We start from the raw sequence: 5,502 nt of genomic DNA on the forward strand, positions 1-5,502 counted from the left end.
CACACAGACACACACTTATAAACACACACACACACACACACTTATAGACACACACACACACACTTATAGACACTCACAGACACACACACACTTATAGACACTCACAGACACACACTTATAGACACACACTTATAGACACTCACAGACACACACTTATAGACACTCACACACACACACACTTATAGACACTCACAGACACACACAGACTTATAGACACTCACTTTCACACACACACTCTCTCACACAGACACACACTTATAGACACTCACACACACACACACTTATAGACACACACACACACACTTATAGACACTCACAGACACACACAGACTTATATACACTCACTTTCTCACACACACACACCAGTGTTAATAATTAATCTGTGAGTGAAGATCTCTCCAGCAGAGGACGCCACAACTAGCAGAAAGAAATTAAGACGTGTAATGGAACAATCATTCATTTTAAACTCTGTCTACACAAATAACTCAAAGAAGAAAGACTAGTTATTGCGTCTGTGTCTCCATTAATAGTCTGCGTCGCTTTTAAGACCCTCGTCTGACGTTGCATCATCTGCGGAGTCTCGTTAAAGACTCATTGAGCTTGAAGTGTGATGTCAGTCCTCTTTAATTCTCCTCATCATCCGAAGCGACGCGGGTCTCAGAGAAGGACGTGATGATGGTGAGGATCTCTGGAGAGAGAGAGAGAGTGTTTATTTCTCTCTCACACACACACACACACTCACTCATTTTGGGTGTGGACGCGCGCCAGAGATCCCAGTGCTCAATTACAGCACAAACACTGAGATTCTGAGCTTCAGGAGAACCTGACAAACATGATGCATCAGTTTGCTTTACTGCTGCATAAATGAACAACAATCAGTGCGATCATAAAGATATTTTTACATGTAATGAGGAAAACATGAGTGACGCTTTCCAGTGTTGAACTCAACGGTTTCCAAGGCGTCGCTATGCAGTTGCTATGATGTTTTGCGTAGTTGTTATTTTGTTGCTATGCGGTTGCCAAAAAGAGTTTTTAACATGTTACAATGTTTCTTACAGAAGCCTGTTTCTGACATGGAACAGAAAAATACACAAAAAAAGGAAATTGCAAGTTTATATCTTACAATTCTGAGTTTTCACCACAGAATAAAAAAAAAGGTATTTGTGACTGAATTCTTTTTTCTTGCTTTCGCGAGTTTATATCATGCAATTCTGAATTTATATCTCCTTTTTTACAGAGTTCTGAGTTTACATCTCACTTTTTTGTGTACAACTGAATACCATAGTTTAACCATGGTATTTGTAATAAAACTGTGGTTATACACATAAAAAAAAAAATCATGGTTACTACAGTTTTACTATAATAAAACTAATGGTTAATTTCCGTAAGGGAATTATGAGTTTATATCTCACAATTATGACTTTTTTTCTCATAATTGTGAGATAAAATGTTGCAATTACTTTTTTGTTGTTGTTAATTCCATGACACAAACAAGCCTCCCTAGTTTCCAGGTGTTTCTTCATGTCTGGTGTGAAAAGAGTCCTCGAATCTCTCCTTCAGTGTTCCTCCATCAAGTAAAACATCAGTCAAATGAACTGAAACTGCTGCATGTAGAGTTGAGGTAAGACTCAGAGTGAGTGTGTCCCTTTAAAACTGCTCTTTATAAACAATTCACTGAAAAAAAATCACTCGACTTTACATAAACCAGAAGAAAAAAAGGAAAAGTGAGAGAGAGAGAGCAGTAGCTGTCTGTGAGAGGTTTCTCTCTCTCTCTCAGTCTCTCTCTCTCTTTCTCTCAGTCTTTCTGCTGCTCTGCTCTGATCACACGCATCGCTCTCTCAGGTGAGTTTACTGCTCATTATTCCTCTCATCATCACATTCATCTTCATCTATTGATTGTTTTCTGCTCAGAGCATTCACGGGTATTTCATGAAGCTCTATTGTTTTTCTGTCTGGTTTCCTCTGTTAGTTTTCCTTCAGTCTCTCAGTTTTTATTGGAGTCACTTGCATGATTAATAATAGTGTATTCGTGCATCAGAATCTCATTCTCTTTGAATTTAAAGGGACACTTCACCCAAAAAAGATCATTCTGTCATCATTTATTCTCTATCATGTCAAAGCTGTACGAGTTTCTTTCATGAAGATATCTGAAGCCACAGTGACTTTCACCGTATGGTTAATAAAATGCAGAAATTTTTCAAAATATCTTCTAAATCATGACAGAATGTTGATTTTTGGCTGAACTTTCCCATAAAGACTCCATCCACCATGACCTTTAGAGTCTAACCTTTATATCAGTGAGATATAAACAGCTTTTTGCACAAATTTCGAGTTTATTTCTAAGATGTAAACTCAGCCTTTTGTCTTTTTTCCTCAGAATTTTGTTTAAACCCAACAATTGCTAGTTATTATAAACTAAGAATTGAGTTGAACACAAATGAAGATATTTGGGAACCAAACAACATTGAAGCCCATTGACTTTCATTATACGGACAAAAACCAGATATTTCTCAAAAGATCTTCTCATATTGTTGTTTTGGCTGAACATTCCCATAAAGCCTCAATCCACCGTGAGCTGCAGTTCTCAGTGAGTTTTGAGGCCATTCTGAGCGTTTCAGTGGAATGTGTGTGTGGTTTATACGCCTGCGGTTGTGATATAACACACATGCAGCTGTGAATGTGATGATGACGGCCTCAGACCGCTGGAACATACACGCATGCAGCTTCTGCAGTGATTTTAGATCTCCACGTCATGATCCACTGATCTTCACTCCTGGTTGAACTCTGGTTAATTTTAACTTCTCGTTGTCTTGTCTGCTCTGTGCTTTGGGTTAATTACTGCTGGCAGGAGTCATTATCTCTGATTGCATTTGCGAGGTTGATGTGTAATGCGTGTGTCCGACCGCAGGCGGAGGACATGATGATGATGATGATGATGTTCCTCCTGCTCCTCACCGTCGCTCCGCTCGCGCAGGGGGTCCCGGGGCTCCAGCTGCGTCTGGAGGGCGGCAGGAACAGGTTCGAGGGCCGGCTGGAGGTGCTGTATAACGGCGCGTGGGGAACCGTGTGTGACGACGACGTCAACATCAATCTGGCCAACGTGGTGTGTCGCGAACTGGGCTTTTCCCGCGGACTCACCTGGGCTCACAGCGCCAAGTTCGGCGAGGGCCGCGGTAAGCATCTCTACTCGGCGTTCAGTGAGGATGATGATGATGGGAAAAAAACAGAGAAACATAAATTCACTTACTACGACAAGTTCCCGGCCTTAAAATGTTAGTTGCCACTTTTTATCGCACAGTTGACTCTTTTACTCACAATTGCGAATGTATATATCACAATTCACAAGTTATTAATTGTTAAAAGTTAATTGGCAAGATGTAAACGCAGAATTCCGACTTTTTTCTCAGAATTTTGAGTTTATATCTAACAATTGCGAGTTATTAATTCCGAGTTATTAATTCTGAAATGTAAACGCAGAATTCCGACTTTTTTCTCAGAATTTTGAGTTTATATCTAACAATTGCGAGTTATTAATTGCGAGTTATTAATTCTGAAATGTAAACTTAGAATTCCAACTTTTTTCTCAGAATTTCGAGTTTATATCTAACAATTGCGAGTTATTAATTCCGAGTTATTATTTCTGAAATGTAAACTTAGAATTCCAAATTTTTTCTCAGACTTTCGAGTTTATATCTAACAATTGCGAGTTATTAATTCCGAGTTATTAATTCTGAAATGTAAACTTAGAATTCCGACTTTTTTCTCAGACTTTCGAGTTTATATCTAACAATTGCGAGTTATTAATTCCGAGTTATTAATTCTGAAATGTAAACTTAGAATTCCGACTTTTTTCTCAGACTTTCGAGTTTATATCTAACAATTGCGAGTTATTAATTCCGAGTTATTAATTCTGAAATGTAAACTTAGAATTCCAACTTTTTTCTCAGAATTTCGAGTTTATATCTAACAATTGCGAGTTATTAATTCCGAGTTATTAATTCTGAAATGTAAACTTAGAATTCCAACTTTTTTCTCAGAATTTCGAGTTTATATCTAACAATTGCGAGTTATTTGCGAAATGTAAATCAGAATTCTGAGGGAAAAGGTAAGAATTGCAAAAAAAAGTCAAAACTCTAAATTTACATCTTACAATTGATAATTTGTTAAAAACTCACAATTCTGGGAAAAAAATTCTAATTAAAACAAAAAGTCGCAAGTACCCTTTTTATATAGGCCTATTTGTTCCATGGCAGAAATCCGTATTTTATAAAGCACTTAAATAATGTGGCTTTCCTCTTCATCTGACGTCATCAGTCGCTCTTATTGATCAACCGCCTTCGTTCAGACACACTGTCACCGTCCCATCAGCTCATCATGTCAGTGTTTTTCACAGGTTGTGACTGTCTCATGTTGACTTTCATATGTTCACAGTCTGCTCATGGTGTTCCAGCACACTCTTCTCTCAGTGCTCGAGTAGAAATGACTGGTTCTGGTGTGTTCAGGTCCGATCTGGCTGGATAACGTCTGGTGTTCGGGCAGCGAGAGCTCTCTGTCGGAGTGCCGGTCGAACGGCTGGGGTGTGAGCGACTGCACTCACGCTGAAGATCTGGGAGTCGTCTGCAGTCCGGATCCACCCAACCAGGGTCACGTCCCCCGGTACCAAGAGCCTCCTTCACCTCAGATCTCTAACCTGGTCTCGAACGCTCCTCAGCGCGGGCACGAGATCGGCCTCCACCGCGGCGGCCGCGGCCCGTCCTCACCGCAGCTCACCGGCCATCGCATCCAGCTGCGCAGGAACGGGTTCGAGAGCGCCGTCACCCCGCGGGGACACCAGATCCCGGACTTCCTGCGCAGCAGAGCCTCCTACAGACGAGCACAGGAAGTGACGCCCGCTCAGACCACACGAAACCCTGAGAGACCAGCGCCAGCGCCGGAGCCGGTTTACAGTCCCGAGCCGGTGGAGCACAGTAACAGGATGGATCTGGACTTCACCGACATGGACGAGCAGGTCAGAGTCTCTCATGCTCACCACGGCTGCATTTATTTGATCAAAAATAGAGTAAAAATTTGAAATATTTTTATAATGTAAAACAGCTGTTTTCTATGTGAATCTCTGTTAAACTGTAATTTATTTCTGTGATGCGCAGCTGTATTTTCAGCATCATTACTGCAGTCTTCAGTGTCACATGATCTTCAGAAATCATAATAATATGCTGATTATTAGAAGCATTTCTGATTATTATCAATGTTGAAAACAGTTGTGCTGCACAATATTTTTCCATTCAAAGGTTTGGGGTAATTTATGATTTAAAAAGAAATATATACTTTTATTCATCAAGGACCAGTGTTGGGTAAGTTACTTCCAAAATGTAATACATTATATATTACTAGTTACTGTCTTTTGAAAGTAATTAGTTACATTACAATATTACTGTGTCTAAATTGTAATGCGTTACACTACTTTTGAGTTACTTTTGAGTTACTTTCACCAAAATATCCACA

The 5,502-nt window shown here is 39.9% G+C and overlaps 1 pseudogene; it reads left to right on the plus strand.

The window, feature by feature from the left end:
- The first annotated feature begins 1,800 nt into the window (after nt 1-1,800).
- The window catches only part of LOC107749624 (lysyl oxidase homolog 4-like), a 20,758-nt pseudogene continuing 17,056 nt past the window's right edge, over nt 1,801-5,502 (plus strand).

This window comes from Sinocyclocheilus rhinocerous, unplaced genomic scaffold, assembly GCF_001515625.1.
Source record: "Sinocyclocheilus rhinocerous isolate Xijiao unplaced genomic scaffold, SAMN03320098_v1.1 scaffold4136, whole genome shotgun sequence".
Lineage (NCBI taxonomy): Eukaryota > Metazoa > Chordata > Actinopteri > Cypriniformes > Cyprinidae > Sinocyclocheilus > Sinocyclocheilus rhinocerous.